We start from the raw sequence: 18,504 nt of genomic DNA, 5'->3' as shown, positions 1-18,504 counted from the left end.
TCAGCAAAGGCACGATCCATGAAGTTGCCTGCAGCACCAGAATCGAGGAAGGCCTGAGAAGAGATCTTCTTGGAGCCGAACTGGATTTGAACAGGAAGAAGAAAACGTTGAGCAGAGGAATGGGGAGGAGAACATATTCCATCCAGGTAAGTCTCCCCAAGCTTACCTAGGTTTTGGAGTTTCCCGGCTTCACTGGGCATTCCTGGGCGAAGTGGGCTTTTCCCCCACAGTAGAGGCATAACCCAGCAGCCCTTCTCCGGAGCTTCTCCTGTTTGGAAAGGCGTGCCCGACCGATCTGCATTGGTTCTTCAGGTGGTAAAGAAGAAGTAGCAGGTGCCGCAGGAGGAGGAGGAAAAAGGTTGGAAGCCGGACTGGGGAGTAAGGGTCTTTGGAACGTGGAGCCAGGGTGGGTTGGAACCTGGAAAACTTCCTAGCACGTTCCCTGTCAAGTTCGACTTGGAACTCCCTCTGTCGGGTGTCAACCTTCACAGCCAACGCAACAAGGTCCTCCCATCGAGAAGGAATCTCACGAGATACAAGATCATTCTTGATGCGCATCGCCAGACCGTTGTAGAAGGCAACATGGTATCCATCATTATTCCACGAAGTTTCTGCCACGAGAGTTCGGAATTCGATGGCATATTCAGGAACAGAACGAGTCCCTTGCTGCAGCTGGAATAAACGAGCCGAGGCAGAAGTAGCCCGACCTGGAGCATCGAACACTGTGCGAAGGTCCCGGATGAAGGCTTTGGCATCGTCGATTACCAGATCCTCCTTCTCCCAAAGAGGAGAAGCCCACTCCAGAGCTTTCCCTTGCAGGCGGGTGATAATATAGCCCACTTTTGCTCGCTCCGAGACAAACTGACCTGGAAGCAGGGTGAATTGGATCTCACACTGGTTGATGAAACCACGGCATGATTCCGGATCACCGCTATACAGAGGAGGTGCAGGGATGCGAGGCTCGGAAACCTGGAGCGGAGTTGCAGGAACAGGCATAGAGACTGGAGCCACAGGAGATAAAGCAGATAATTTCTCCAGGATTGCTTCAAGTGCCTGGCCGAAGTGGGTTTGCTGGGCTTCATAGGTGTGCATGCGGGAAGCCAATCCACCAACGGCTCTGCCGACATCAGTAGGAACCTGAGGCTCCTCAGAGGGGTCCATGGCCTAATTATACTGTCAGGGCCCGAAGGCTCTGTTGTAGTGTGGACCAAGGAGGAGACAACAACACCAAGTTTGCGGTACAAAAGGATTTATCAGAAGAATAGTCGTAAGCAGGCAAATGATCAATACAGGCAGCAAGGATCAGAATCGTTAAACAGGCAAGAAGTCGGTACACGGATAATCAGAATAGCAAGAAATCACACCCAGGAACTATACAAGATAGACCTATAATTGGGCAAAGACAGAAAGGGCAATTGGGAATAAATAGTCCAAGGTTGGCGCCAAAACTTGACGCGGTGACGTCATGACGCCGACACCGGCGTCCTCACGTTGGCGTCCTGACGCCGACGCACATTCTGACGCCGGCGTCCATTCCGTCGCCGGCGACCAATCCTGAGGCGACACGTTTCTGACGCAGTCATATTACGACCAGGAAGAGCCGCATGGTGGGGCAGGAGGTCGCCATCTTGGATGTCCCGTGGGGTAAGTTCTACACTTTCCATTACACAGAGCAAGGCAGGCTCACTTGTTATTAGTATACCCAGGTCCCACCCTGTCCCAGACCCATGTAGTAAAAGTCAGAAAATTTGCACAGTGTAGAGTGACTAGTACGTAGTTTTCATAGTGGCCATAGACGTAACAATTATAATCTTTCTTGGAAAAGATCTTTCCAAGAAAGATCGTTTTCTATACATACGTGTAGAGCTGAATCGTTAAATATACAGGTAGATAAACAGGTAGAAACAATAGAATTCTACCTGTATCTGACGATTCAGCACTAATAATGGACAATGTTTGGGTGCCTTCAAAGGAACCCAATCAAAATTTCTGTCCAGCCCGATCGGCGAGCCGACCGATATCCAAGTCTTCTGACGATATTGGTCGGCTCTTTTCGCACCATAGACGCACCGAATATCGTATGAAAATTAGATATTATCTGTGCCTCTATGGCCACTTTTAATGCCGAGGGCTATGGACCTGGGCAAGCTTTGAACATTGCAACTTCTATTGCCTGTCCCCTACAGAGAGGGTGTTAAACAGTAATGAGTCTATAAATGAAGTAAGTTGGGCTTTATAACTTGTGGTTATTACATTAATAACACAAAATCACAACTTCTAAGACTTGCCTTAACACACTCACAATAGACCCTATTTTAATCAGATAATTAAAATTTTTAAAACAGATTTCCTTTTTATCTGTAATAATAAAACAGTACCTTGTATTTGTTATCTGGAAACCCGTTATCCAGAAAGATTCAAATTATTTAAAGGCCGTCTCCAATAGACTCCATTTTATCCAAATAATCCAAATTTTTAAAAATGATTTCCTTTTTCTCTGTAGTAATACAACATTGCCTTGTACCAAACTAAGATATAATTAATCGTTATTGGAGGTAAAGCAAGCCTATTGGGCTTATTTAATGTCTGCATGATTTTCTAGTAGACCAAAGGTATGAAGATCCAAATTACGGAAAGATCCATTATCAGGAAAACCCCAGGTCCCGAGCATTCTGGATACAGGTCCCCTACCTATATCATAATTCCTTGGCAAACTAACATTTATTTATTTAAATGATTCTTTGTAAAATATGGAGAACCAAATAATGGAAATACCCCTTATATGGAAACCCCCAGATCCCAAGTATTCTGGATAACAGGTCCCATACCTGTACAATACTGGCTTTTTTAGTTATTTTATTATTGTGAGCAATTGTTTAGCCAGTTGTTTGTATTTGCACTTAGACTTCCTTCCTAGATACCCACTTTATTCATAATCTGTATCACCACCAGTGACTCTGAGGCACCATGATAATAGTTTCCAAATTCATTACATACCCATGGCTTCATTAAGCTAATTTCACAAAAATGTAAAATTGCATTTCAACCAAGACTACAACAAGCTTCAAAATCAATAAAGAAATGTTATAATACAGACATTTATTTGGATATTAATTGTGTGCGTCCAGATAAGCATGTAAAAAGGATGCCTGACTGGAAGCACAATTACATTAAAGTTGGGGGGGAATAATTTATCACTGTCTAAATTCTGAAGGGAATGTGATGTACTTGTACCACTCATTTGTATTCTTCACTTCTCTTCCATCTATAGTGGAAACAGCAGTTCTTGCAACAGCTTTGTGATACTATGAACTGTACTTTCTGTCTGTCCATTCTCCCACTTCTGTAGCAGCTTAACCTTCTGTCAGTCTGGGGTGCAACAAAATAGACAATATTGTGTGTGCTTCAACCACATTATTTAACCTTGTAGGTTGGGTGCAAAGCAGTCTGGAAACTCTTGCCAGGGGTTTGCATAGACATACAGTAAAAATACCGCTGCAGCACCACTTTGTAGCAAAAAGTCATAACTTGAATCTATTAGGCCAAAAATCAGGCAACCCTTGAAGTTCCATTGTGTTGGTTTGAGGCATTGGAGTATATTGTAAATGGAGGTGTGCGCACTTCCACTGCAAAAAGTATCCAAAATAGACAATATTCACAGACAGGCTTGAGAGAGGGCAAGAGTAAGCCCGAAATGTTGCCTGGTTGTTTGACCTAATAAATTTAAGTTTTCACTCTTTGCAACAAAGATGTGCTGCAGCAGTATTTTTTCCTGTATGTCTGGGTGCAACAGACACCTAGTTACTTCAGATGGCCAGCCCTATGTTTGGTATGGGACACGGCCATTGCCTCCACTCCAAGGTAACTTAATTTATTTTGTGTGACAGAATAGAAAGAAAGAGCAATTTTGCACATGTATGTCTTAGCTAATCTCAATCAGACCATCTTTTGTTGTAGTTTGGGTCCTACCTATAGCCCTTAAGCTGGTGTTGGACGATAACTACATAACAGTTTTTATTAAAGCTGAGGGGCCGTAGGTTAGCCAAATCTGTGTTAGTATTGGCATATTGCCTGCACACTTTTAATCTACAAATCTCTAATCCTTCTCTGGGGCCCCCACTATGTGTGGGTCGTAGGCAGGGTTCTACAAGTTAAATTTTTCTATTGACTCCACCCCTTCTGAGACAGCTGCCCCAGTCCTGGGTCTATTCAGCCGCAATAGTCAATCAGATAGTGTCATTACTACATTACAGCAGACCCCACAACTAAAGGGGGCCCAAGGGAAAAAAGAACCCATTAAGGACAGTGCCATCCCCTTCACCTACCTACCTACACCCACACCTTCCCTTCTATCTGCAGCCCAAGGGTCCAAAGGCACAGTATGCCCAGGGGTCCCTAACCTTTTTTATCCATGAGCCACACACAAGTATAAAATAATGTTGGAGAGAAACACAAGCATGCAAAAAGTTCCCGGGGGTTCCGAATAAGGGCTGTGATTGGGTATTGGTAGCCAATATTTGAACTTGCAGCCAACAGAAGACTCTAGCAGTATACACGGTTTTTATGAAACTAAAGCTTGCCTTTAAGCCAGGAATTCAAAAAGAAGCACCTGCTTGGAGGTCACTGGGAGCAACATCCAAGGGGTTGAAGAGCAACATGTTGCTCCTGAGCTACTGGTTGGGGATCACTGGTATGCCATTGCCCATTGAGTCAAGGAATTTGTCCTTATTTGCATTACATAAATGTTAGAAAGGTGCACAAACGCACCCTAAAAAGAAATGCATGCAGTTCAACAAACAAACAAAATATGGGGAGTTGGCTGAGTAGGACCTCAACAGTTGTGCAAAGGTAAATTATGGAACACTAACTAGTACTTATCATTGGACTCCCCTACAGTTCTACTTCACCATACCCGAATGATGACTGCCCTACTTATATACTGTACTTCTTGGTTCCCTTAAGGAAATGATGGTGAATCTATTTCATCTATCTAAACCAATGTTTCAAGAAGAAATACTTACATGTGAACCAACCAGAAAAAATATTGCAGTATTTATTAAAAGACATCAAATGGAAAAAGATTAAGCAAAGTAAACCTAGAAATTTGCATTTAACAGTGTAGCACTGTTCACTGACCAACTTGAAAGGGATGTATTTTTTGGGTGCAAAATAACTCCTTTTGTTGTTATACATCAAGTGTGACCTGGCAGAAAGGGCATGATCTTCTCCCTTTAGCACTTAAGTGGCCATGAGGCCCATTTATCAGCCTTCTCATTTTAGTGGTTTTACAGGTTTTTGAAACCACAAATAAACTAACTTTCTCTAAAGCCATGTAATTAATAAAAAGATCAGAATATAAAAAGCACAAATTGAAAAAAAAAGCTAAACAATCTGAATAAAAAAAAATATGAAAACCTCTAAAAATTTGAGTTTTAAGTCAAATACCAGGGGAAACAATCCAAGAACCTCTATAAGTCTGCATGGTTAAAGAAAAGATCCAATAGGATGAGTGCAGCTCCTGTTGACTATAGAGCATCGACTGCTTTTACTTGCTGAAGTTTTGTATTAGAGTATTTAGTGGTTTTATAACTTAATTCTTGCATTGTTAGCGTTTTAGAGAAATTACACAAATTTTTTGAAAAAAAAATTTGATTGTTGAAAAAAAATAGAAATCAGAATGTTAGTAAATTGACTTGAGTTTTGATGCCCATGTCAATTCTGACGCTGGCATTAAAGTCAATGGGCATCTGAATAATGTTGACGTGTGACGGTTTTGACTGCTCATTTAACCTTTCAGTTAACTTTTAGTATGTTGTAGAATGGCCAATTCTAAGAAACTTTTCAATTGTTCTTCATTATTTATTTATTTATTATTGTTTTTGTTTTTTTTAAAACATTTCCTTTTTTTCTTCTGACTCTTTCCAGGTTTCAAAAGGGGATCACTGGCCCCATCTAAAAAATCAAATGCTCTTTAAAGCTACACATTTATTGTTATTGTTATTTTTTACTACAGGTATGGGACTTGTTATCCAGAATGCTTGGGACCTAAGTTTTCCAGATCTTTCCATAATTTGGGTCTTCAAACCTTAAGTCTACTAGAAAATCAAGTAAACATATAAACCCAATAGGTTGGTTTTGCTTCCAATAAGGATTTTTAAAAAAATTGATTATTTGGATTAAATGGAGCCTATAGAGGATGGACTTCATAATTCAGAGCTTTCTGGATAACAGGTTCCCGGATCACGGATTCTATACCTGTACTTGTAAAGTGTAATCATGCCTACTTGCAAGCGCCTTTTCTCCAGAGAAACAAACCCGACCTTGACAGTCTACCATCATAATTTAAGTCTTCCACACCTCTAACCAATTTATTTGCACTTAGTCTCTGCACTCTCTCCAGCTCATTTATATCCCTCTTAAGGAATGGAGCCCAAAACTGCACCTTACCAGGGACCTGTAAATAGGCAGCATTAATGGCCTTTTTTATGCAAAACAGCAGAGTTACACAGCTTGTTATCCACAAAAATGACCAAATCCTTCTCAGTTTAGGAACAACACACTTCCATTTAGTGTATAAATAACAGTTTTAAATACTGTATATAGGTGGGACCACAAAACAACAATGTAAAATGAGGAAAAACTTAAAATCAGGGGATGTAAAATTGAGGTTTCACTGTATACACACACACACAATATATATATATATATATATATTGTGTGTGTGTGTATTTTATTTTTTTTTAATTTATTTATTTATTATTGTATACACCATTTAAAGCTTGTTTTGCACATTGCATGTTATCCTTAATAAAGGTCCTAACAAGGACCGAAACGTTGGACACTAACATGTGTATCTAAATAAAAGATTTTCACAAAGGGAATTGCTGGTCCTGGGATGATTCATTCCTAAACTGAACTTTATATATATATATATATATATATATATATATATATATATATATATATATATATATATCTATATATATATATATATATATATATATATATATATATATATATATATACAGTCCAAATACTGGTGCACTCAAAACAAACGTTAATGCCTAGGTGCTGATTATAACAGAACATGTATACAGCAAAAAAACCGCACACACAGGCCTTTTCAAAGGTGCAAAATCCAAAAATGATGTTTATAAACATCATTTTTGGATTTTGCACCTTTGAAAAGGCCTGTGTGTGCGGTTTTTTGCTGTATATATATATATATATATATATATATATATATATATATATATATATATATATATATATATATATATATATATATAAAAATATATATATATTTATAGGTAAGTTGCAGACCGCAACCAAAACTATATATATATATATATATATATATATATATATATAGATAGATACACACACAGCGTTTAAATTTAATATATATATATATATATATATATATATATATATATATATATATATATATATATATATATATACACACATACATATATTCACTTTGGATGTGAAGTTTAAATGTATTCTAATGATATAAAAGCTCTCCTAAGATCATTAATATGATGCAACGTTGTGTCTTTTTATTACTTTTTATGATGTATTGCCTCTTTAAATGCCAAGCAGCACTAATCTGCAGAAAAGAAATGGCGACAGTGATAATTTTACTCAAAGCAAATCATTTTATCTTTTCATCTCATTCTGATGGAGGGCAGGTCCCCCTAAGTAATGTATGCACTATTTATGCAAATACAAATACAATGACTTATTGCCTGTTGGAATTGAAGTATACAGTCCCTGCCTCTCCTAAACACTGATTGTCATGCTAGCAGCTTAGTTCTGGTCTTGTATTTTATTCACTGTGAGCATCGTTTAAGCAAAGGCATCTTGTGATTCTCTTGAGGAAAAAAAGCATATCAGGGATATTGGAACAGCAGGGCTACAGCTTCTGAGGGACTGCGACTGACTGTATGACACCAGCTCCGCTTTACAGATAAGCCAAGCAGGGACAAATGCCTTAATGTCTAATTATAGTACCTCACAAGGAAACTTTGGCCAACTTCAGAAAACCGAAGTGATGCTTATGCTATCCCGCCGGCGATTCACATTCTTGCTGTTGGGAAGGCATTTCGGGCAGATTGGTCGCCGGCAGTAGTGGAGATTTATCGCAGGTGACTTAATCTCCCCATGTGCCACCACCATAAATGTGAGATATCTATAGCTGTAGTATGATAAGGGGATATAGTGCCCTTAGTGGTAGTGGGTATATTAGCCTCTGGGAAGGGACTGTGACTGTGGGATAGCAGGTATAGTAGGGAGAGATGGTGTCTATAGTAACAGTGGGATAATAGTCTCTGGGAAGGGAGATTGGCTGTGGGATAGCAGGTATAGTAGGGAGAGATGGTGCCTATAGTAACAGTGGGATACTAGTCTCTGGGAAGGGAGATTGGCTGTGGGATAGCAGGTATAGTAGGGAGAGATGGTGCCTATAGTAGCAGTGGGATAATAGTCTCTGGGAAGGGACTGTGACTGTGAGATAGCAGGGAGAGATGGTGCCTATAGTAACAGTGGGATACTAGTCTCTGGGAAGGGACTGTGACTGTGAGATAGCAGGGAGAGATGGTGCCTATAGTAACAGTGGGATAATAGTCTCTGGGAAGGGAGTGTGACTGTAGGATAGTAGGGAGAGATAGTGCCTATAGTAACAGTGGATAATAGTCTCTGGGAAGGGAGTGTGACTGTAGGATAGTAGGGAGAGATAGTGCCTATAGTAACAGTGGATAATAGTCTCTGGGAAGGGAGTGTGACTGTAGGATAGCAGGTATAGTAGGGAGAAATGGTGCCTATAGTAACAGTGGGATAATAGTCTCTGGGAAGGGAGTGTGACTGTAGGATAGCAGGTATAGTAGGGAGAAATGGTGCCTATAGTAACAGTGGGATAATAGTCTCTGGGAAGGGAGTGTGACTGTAGGATAGTAGGGAGAGATAGTGCCTATAGTAACAGTGGATAATAGTCTCTGGGAAGGGAGTGTGACTGTAGGATAGCAGGTATAGTAGGGAGAAATGGTGCCTATAGTAACAGTGGGATAATAGTCCCTGGGAAGGGACTGTGACTGTGGGATAGCAGGTATAGTAGGGAGAGATTGTGCCTATAGTAACAGTGGGATAATAGTCTCTGGGAAGGGAGTGTGGTGGTGGGATAGCAGGTACAGTAGGTAGAAGTTAAGAACTTACTGAAGCTTGTCATTTTGGTATGATGAAGGTCTATGCTATAGACTGTATAGGTTGAACCTGCAAAGTTTTTTTTGCCCTGGCTCTAGAACAGATTTGGATTCCTTTCATGGACGATCCTGCCCATTTTGCTTCCCGGGGGTCGGGGGGGGGGTCCACATCACTAGTGCAATTGCGCTCTCTGCACAAGAAGAGCCAAATTCTTAAAGTTACCAGGAGCAGCATTTTTGACGCCCCTGGCTGCAGCCTGAGGCCACATTGGTGGATCGCTCCTGGATCCCTTATCTGGAAACCCAGTATCCAGAAAGCTCAGATTCACATGACGGTCATCTCCCATAGACAACATTTTACTCAAATAATTCAAAATTTTAAAGATTATTTTCTTTTTCTCTGTAATAACAAAACAGTACCTTGTACTTGATCCAAACTATTCTTATTAATTCTTATTGGAGGCAAGACAATCCTATTGTGTTTCATTAATGTTTAAATTATGATCCGGAAAACCCCAGGTCCCAAGCATTCTGGATAACAGGATCCATAACTGTACCTCTAAAGAAAACACAACAAAGCATGCTGGGAGTGCACTAGGTTGCCTATTCTTGAAAGGCTTTCAAACTGTAGCATGGTGATCTTACAGGACAAATAAGCAGCCTCCTGAACCAAAAGAAAGCCCCTGAATATGTATGTGGATAAGGGGGTGGAAAATGCTTCTAGCTTCTAACCCGTCTCCTGCAGAACAAGCTGCAAAGGCCGTCAGACTTGTTATTCTGAGAATATTGAAGGCATGAATGTTCAGTCGCTCACCTGACCGTGCCATATTTATGCCACAATGACAGACTCGGTTTCTGTTAATGGCTGTTAGAGCAGAAGCCATTAGCATGAATATGTCTTGCTCCTGTCCTCAAAACAATAAGGAAATTATCATAAATCCTGTCACATTTTTTATTACTTTTTTTTTTTTTTATATAACAGCAATTTTATGAGAGAGAAGTGGTGGTGAGACAGACAGAGAAAGAGAAAGGGCTTTTTTTCCATAAAGGAAAGTTGATAATGGAAAATATCTTGTAAAATAACCAAAATGCTTTCATTTTTTGTTGTTGATCCCTGAAATAGGCAGTGCATTTGGGGGTTATTATGGGTATTATTTTTATAGCACTTTTTACTTACAAAGCCCGAGGGAGAAGAATGGAAGTAGAGAATAGAAAATGCAAAAATATTGATTTTTTTTAAAATTACATTTATGTACAGACCAGCCATGGTGCCGTTAAATGGACACTGCAATTAAGAATAGAACTGCAGCTCTAAGTATTATATTCTTATAGGGCCCCGTCTTGTGGTGTAAGACACATTTAGGCAAGAGTGCAAAATTACACCCCTTAAAGCTGAATTGGTACCCCTTATACCACTTGTTCATTGTCCATTCTGCTGCACCTTCCACTTTGAAATGGATTGAAAGCAGATGGTAAGTGCAGGGCCCCTAATGCTTTTCACCCCCTTTTAAATTGCATGGAAGTTAGGGGCACACTAGGGACAACCCGCCCACAAATGAATGATACATACAAATTGCATGAAAGAGAGAAAGGGGAGATAAAGGTGCCATTTGGTGTGGTCAGAATAGTAGATGGAGAGAGAGAACATGGAGAGGTATATGGTAGTACTCTTTTGTCACTGCTACATGCTTGAAGACCACAAGTAGCGTAACTTTATAATACAATGATTGATCTGTAGACTCATTTGTAGATGGCAGAATAGAGCAGAGGATCTGGCTGCAGACTACATCAAAATGTGTCCATGTGGTCAGCCCCTTGAATGACTGCTGAGAGGATTAACAGACTTGGGCAAACCTTGCACCTATTGTTAGACTTTGGAAATTCCAAACTGGTGCGCTATGGAACAAACTATTAAATAATGCAAAAAAAAAAAAATGTACAAATGAAGACCAATTGCAATGAGGCTATGAAAATCTGGATACTAAAAGTGACTTTTAGGGCAGAGACACACACTCCGATTCAGGGAGATTAGTCGCCCGACGATATCGCCCCAAACTGCCTCCCGCCAGCTATAATGTAAATCAGTGGGCTTTGTTTTCCGAAGTTGCCCGAAGTAACTTCGGAAAACGAAGCGCTCTGAGTGCCATCCCGCAGGCGATTTACATGCTAGCCGGTAGGAGGCAGTTTGGGGAGATTAGTCGTCCTGAAGAAATGGGGATTTAACGCCGGGCGACTAAATCTCCCAGAATCTGAGAGTCTGTCTCTGCCCTAAAGGGGTGGTTTATGTTAACTTTTAGTATGTTATAGAATTACCTACTCCTAGCAACTTTGCATTTGATTTTCATTTATTTTTTATTCGAATTCTTTGCCTTCCTCTTCTGACTCTTTCCAGCTTTTAACCCCAGCAGAAAAACCTTTTGGAGCAGGCAAACTTCCAACCAGGAAAATGGATCAAAGTGAAGAAAGTTTATTGTGTCCAAAGCCTTACGCATTTCGTGTCATAAACACTTTATCATAGGCTGACCCCAGCAGTCAAAAACGATTGCTTTGCGAGGCTACAATTTTATTGTTATTTTTATTGCTTCTCTTTTTTGCAGGCTTCTTCTTTTCATGTCCCAGTGTCTAGTTCAAACCACCTCCTGGTTGCTAGGGTAAGACCCCAGCAACCAGATAGCTGCTGAAATACCAAACAGGAGGACTGCTGAACAAAATGCTAAATAACAACCATAAAAAATGGAGACCAATTGCAAATTGGCTCAGAATATCAATGTCTACATCACACTAAAAGGTAATTTAAAGGGGAACAAATGGTAAATCTACTTTATTACGTGGTCTGATACTACTGCCTTCCCTTGTTATAACTGTATTCCTATGCTGAAAAAAAGCTTGGCTGCATATTGACTAGAGTGCTAATATTTTCCATTTCCTGCCCTGTCCCTGTGGATTGGAATTAGCGAACAAAAGCTTTGATAAAGCTGTCTGAGGCATTTCAAGCAAACGAAGCAGTCGGCTCGGCGTCCCAATTAGGAAGATCTTTTAGTAGTATTGATAAATTTTCTTTTCATTTGTCAAAGTATTGTAGCGGTGTCAGATGCTTAAGCCAGCAAATAAGGTGGCTGGATAATAAAAAAATATGTTCTTAAATTTTCCTGAAATGGAAAGCGTTGGCAGCGGGAGGGGAAGCGACTTGGTGCATAATTTAATTTTGCTGATTATTCCTTGGAGATTTCTTACAGCAGGAGATAATTAAAAGCGGTCGATATCAAAGGTTGCAATGGGCCATTGTACAGGTTGAGTACACAATTATACTCCAGGCATCAATTTTATGTTGCATTTATTGTAGTGTTGTGAGACGGGCATTCTTAGATGTGGAAAGGAGGTAATAGTTCATGCAATACTGGAAGAGGACAATAGAACAGAGTGCAATTTAAAGTTTATTCAAAACAGAAAATGAGCTCTTTCACAAATAGTGTAATGCTTGTTGTTACACTGTCATATGACCCACAGGAGAGGTACGTACTTAGTTCCCATTGCTTGTTACATACACACATATATTTCTCCATAGATTTGTATTACTGTAGCCCAAGAAAGGGGTTTGTTTCCCCCCTGAGAGGTGTCAAGTGGCGACTAGACTTTCAATTATTGTCAGCCTGTGTGGAAATCAGTCAGTATATGGGTGGCACCTGGGTGTCTCAGACTTTAACAAGGTGGCACCTGGGTATATAAATGAGTGGCACCTGGGTGTCTAACTCAGCCTGTAACAGGATGGCATCTGGGTGTCTTACTCAGTTGGTAACAGGGTGGCACCTGGGTGTCTAACTCAGTCTGTAACAGGGTAGCATCTGGGCATATAACTCAGTCTGTATCAGAGTGGCACGTGAGTGTCTAACTAGGCATGTAATAGGGTGGCACATGGGTTCTGCAGGTGAACTCAGGTCAGACTGAGTCGAACGCAGACTATCATGGTGTTCTTTCAATCTGTAGAATCAGGGATGTCTGTTTAAAAAGCCTATGTCAAAAAGAGCAGATAATCTTTCCCTTTACTGTCACTGCACTGTCCAGCCATATCACTCAGTGGGGCTCATTTATAAACACTGGGCAAATTTGCACCTGGGCAGTAACCCAAAGCCAGCTGCAGGTTGAACAGTGAATGCAAACATTTGATTGGTTGCCATAGGTTACTACCCAGGTGCAAATGTGCCCAGTGTTTATAAATGAGCCCCAGCTTCTCCATATAGTATTATGTGTCCCTGTATTATAAGTCTCTTTATGCTGCATTTTTTGGTCTCTACTAGAATATCGAATTCCATAGTGGAAAATCGAAGCAATCATCACCATCCTTGGGTCTATATAACTCCAATAGTTGCGTCATTATTCATTTGCTTAGTTCCTGCTTTGTAGCTCAATAATCACTTCCAGATGTTTCATAAACAATAGATCAATAAACACTATTGGGCCCATTTATCAACACTGGGCACATTTCTACCTGGACAGTTATTCATAGCAATGAACTCACTTGTTTCAGCCAGCAGCATGTTGAACAAATAAATGTGACTGTTGGTCATGGGTTACTGCCCAGTGTTGATAACTGAGACCCTATCTGCTGACTGCTAAAATGTAGGTTCCGTTCATCGAGAGCATAAGCAGAGATTTCTCATTCTTCTGCATATGTACTCTATATACTTGGATTTCTTTGTAACAGCCATGTAGGTTTGCTTCCCGCTGAGAAGCCTTGTAATGCTCATTCACGCTATAATTAGACTATAATAATAATATCTTTCCTGTACCTTTGGTTAACAAAAGAGTGCAATTAACAGTGTTCACAGCTCAAACTGAATGAAAATCTATGTTGTAAGGGACCAACTGCCATGCAGAAATCTCACCACATGTTCCCCATAAAATTCTAGCAACTGAGCCTTATATTTATGCGTGTATTGTACTAAAATGCCCCACCCATCATGAATTTAGAGAATTACAGTTGCTTGGCTTACTCATTCAGAATTAAGCTGTCTCTGCCTCTTGATTGTGAGCTGCTCTCCTCCCCATACTCAATCAGGGAGCAACACCTGACCAATCTCATAGGGATGGTTGGAATTCTTAGTGATGTCTACATTGTACTGAAATCTATAGGCCATTTTATTTGTTGAATGTACAGAGCAAAATCTATCCTTACTATCCTCAGACACAGACTGCAGTCTAAATGGGCTAGACAGCATAGCACTTTCAGTACATCAACCTTGAGATTAGACATGGGATAGCCATCACCCAGCAATCATGTCCTCCTCTTATCAGGTGAGAACTTAAATTACTGCCTCTACGGCAGGGATAGCCAACCTTTATTACCCGTGAGCCAACAAAAAAGTTGGAGAGCAACTCAAGGCTGCAAAAGGTTCCTATGCATGCCAAATATGGGCTGTGATTGGCTTTTGATTGCCTCTATGTGGATTGTGTGATTGTTTTTTATGCAACTAAAACTTGCCTCCAAGCCAGGAATTAAAATATAAGCACCTGCTTTGAGGCCGCTGGCAGCGACAACCCATGCTTCTGAGCCACTGATCTAGTGGAAGCTTATGTATGTTTATATATACATATATATATATATATATATACATATATATATACATATATATATATATATATATATACATATATATATATGTATATATATATATATATATATATACATATATATACATATATATATATATATATATGTATATATATATATATATGTATGTATATATATATATATATATATATATATATATATATATATATATATATATATATATATATATATATATATATATATATATATATACACAGTGGTGTGAAAAACTATTTGCCCCCTTCCTGATTTCTTATTCTTTTGCATGTTTGTCACACAAAATGTTTCTGATCATCAAACACATTTAACTATTAGTCAAAGATAACACAAGTAAACACAAAATGCAGTTTTTAAATGAGGGTTTTTATTATTTAGGGAGAAAAGAAATCCATTCCTGTGTGAAAAAGTAATTGCCCCCTGAACCTAATAACTGGTTGGGCCACCCTTAGCAGCAATAACTGCAATCAAGCGTTTGCGATAACTTGCAACAAGTCTTTTACAGCGCTCTGGAGGAATTTTGGCCCACTCATCTTTGCAGAATTGTTGTAATTCAGCTTTATTTGAGGGTTTTCCAGCATGAACCGCCTTTTTAAGGTCATGCCACAACATCTCAATAGGATTCAGGTCAGGACTTTGACTAGGCCACTCCAAAGTCTTCATTTTGTTTTTCTTCAGCCATTCAGAGGTGGATTTGCTGGTGTGTTTTGGGTCATTGTCCTGCTGCAGCACCCAAGATTTTACTGTTGGTATGATGTTCTTTTTCTGAAATGCTGTGTTACTTTTACGCCAGATGTAACGGGACGCGCACCTTCCAAAAAGTTCAACTTTTGTCTCGTCGGTCCACAAGGTATTTTCCCAAAAGTCTTGGCAATCATTGAGATGTTTTTTAGCAAAATTGAGACGAGCCTTAATGTTCTTTTTGCTTAAAAGTGGTTTGCGCCTTGGAAATGTGCCATGCAGGCCATTTTTGCCCAGTCTCTTTCTTATGGTGGAGTCGTGAACACTGACCTTAATTGAGGCAAGTGAGGCCTGCAGTTCTTTAGATGTTGTCCTGGGGTCTTTTGAGGCCTCTCGGATGAGTTGTCTCTGCGCTCTTGGGGTAATTTTGGTCGGCCGGCCACTCCTGGGAAGGTTCACCACTGTTCCATGTTTTTGCCATTTGTGGATAATGGCTCTCACTGTGGTTCGCTGGAGTCCCAAAGCTTTAGAAATGGCTTTATAACCTTTGAAATTGAACTCAGGTGTGATAAACCAAAGTTAAGTTATTTTTTAACAAGGGGGGCAATCACTTTTTCACACAGGCCCATGTAGATTTGGAGTTTTTTTTCACCCTTAATAACGTAAACCTTCATTTAAAAACTGCATTTTGTGTTCAATTATGTTATCTTTGACTAATAGTTAATGGTTTTTGATGAGCAGAAACATTTAAGTGTGACAAACATGCAAAAGAATAAGAAATCAGGAAGGGGGCAAATAGTTTTTCACACCACTGTATATACACACACACACATAACTGGTATATGTAGTAACACCTAGTATAAACTGGTATCAGTATTAAACATTGTTGCCTAAAAGGTGTAGTGGAATTTATGCTGATTTAACGTTGCAATCTGTGGCAAAACTAGTGGGGGAAGTGTAGTGCCTGGACCCTCCTCGTCGTCACCCCCAATGAACATGAGATTCTCAATCCTAGATCGTCTATTTACCCATATTGCCCATATTGCTTAGCTACACAGTATTTAATTGTATTATGCCCTATTTGTACTCAAAGTTTCCCTAACATTTAATAATCTGCACATGGGCCCCCTTTAGTTTCCCAGGTCTTAGTATGCCACCCCCATGTATCCATATAAACTCACCACTTTCCTAATCTGGCCTTCAGTGAAAATCTTGATCATGAAAATGAAATGAAGGTCTCCCAGAACACGAGGATTCCTCATTTTAATCATCTGCTATAGTTCTTATAGTTTTATATTTTCATAAAAGTTTATTCAAGTCCTTTAACCACTGAGGCTTTTCTTCAAGGAAAATGTAGAAGAGAGAGAGCGCCTTGTGGAACTAAACAATCTGTCAGTTATAGTGCAGAGTTTCTTTACAATGTTCTTTTCATTATTCTACATATCTTTTAACATATTAATAAGGCATGCATTGTGTGCTCTTAATTAGTTTCTGAAGTAAGTATTAGGCATGCAGACCATTTTGTACGTGAAAGTTTGACACTGCATAATGAACGCTTTGCTAGGTTCCTGCTCTACATTGCCTTTGTCATCCAGAGTTTAAAATCTGATAAAACGGAGATAAGGGAAACACAAATTAATTTTCCAAACAGATAAGGAGTATATGTTATAAGGCAATCTGCCAGTAACGGGGGCTTGGGGATATTTAAGGAGAGTGGGTTGAATATGGAAAGGCTGTGCCAAGTAATAAAAAGAACATAAGAGTCAAATTGCAAAACGAATGATAAATGGACTTCAACTAAAGTATTAAATCCATAATATTATAATCTCTTGAAAGGACTGGCCAGAATTGATAGCAGTGTTAACCTGTACATACCTGGAGCTTCTGTGTTTGTGCAGTTGTAAGAGGAGGACACTGGACACGTTTTATCTTGGGGCAGCACCGCTACTCACTGAAGAACTCACAGGATTAAGCCAATGTCCCATGAAGTCATGGAGGTCATCAACACTGAGCAAATTTACCCATGGGCAGTAACCCATGGCAACCAATGAAATAGTTGCTTTAATTGGTCTAACTGGAGCTGTTTTTAAAGAGCCAATCACTGTTTGGTTGCTATAGGATCAGCGCAGCTCCCATTGACTTCTACAGGACCTCGACAACTTTCACCTGTTGAAGTTTTGTATTAGTGGTTTTCACACTGAATGAATCTCAAATTTCTAGAGCTTTTTTTTAAAAAAAAAAAAAAAAAAAAAGGAAAACCACTTATTTTAAGAGATTCGTAGAAAAAAACAATATTCGATTGTTCGTAAATGGGCTCCTTAATGTCAAACATTTCATTGTGATTCCTATGTCCTTTAAACCTGACAGATGAGCCATTATTCTGTCTGCAACACAAAGAACAATGCTAGAAAGTATAATTAGTTAAACATAAGGTAGAGAGAATTTTTTAGCGAAAAGTTATTTTTCATTTTTAAGGGGCACTGATAAAAATGTAGTTTTTTTTTCTATAACCGCACTGCTGTACATTCCATTTGTACAAAGATTGTGAGTCTTTTCTCCAAAGGTTTCATTTCATGGGAAATAATACAAAAAAAAAAAAAAAAAAAAGAGGCAGATCATTTTAAAATTGGAAGAGAAAATAAAGTTAAATATAGCTTTGTAAATAAGCAAGAAGTAGAATAATCATATTTAGGGGATGAGTCATAAGAGAGGAATGATCTCTCCTTCTTAATTATTCAGAATACACAACACTTGTAGCAATGATTATTTTCATTCATTGAGTTAGTAATACAGCTTCGGGGATTAATATACTATAGCGGAAAATGTCAGTGTGCATATGATTTGGAAAATGCCTTTCTGTTCGCTTGAGATATGATTACTCTTTGATACTGTCCGAAGAGCGTTGATGTGGAGTGAGTTTGAATGATTTGGGCTTTAACTGTCTTGCATGAGCATGTTCTCTGATATCTGGAATGGAAGAACGGCAATGGATTAAACTTCCCTTTTGTTATGAGTGGG

This window comes from Xenopus laevis, chromosome 3L (genome assembly GCF_017654675.1).
Source record: "Xenopus laevis strain J_2021 chromosome 3L, Xenopus_laevis_v10.1, whole genome shotgun sequence".
NCBI lineage: Eukaryota > Metazoa > Chordata > Amphibia > Anura > Pipidae > Xenopus > Xenopus laevis.
This window is presented reverse-complemented; position numbering follows the sequence as displayed.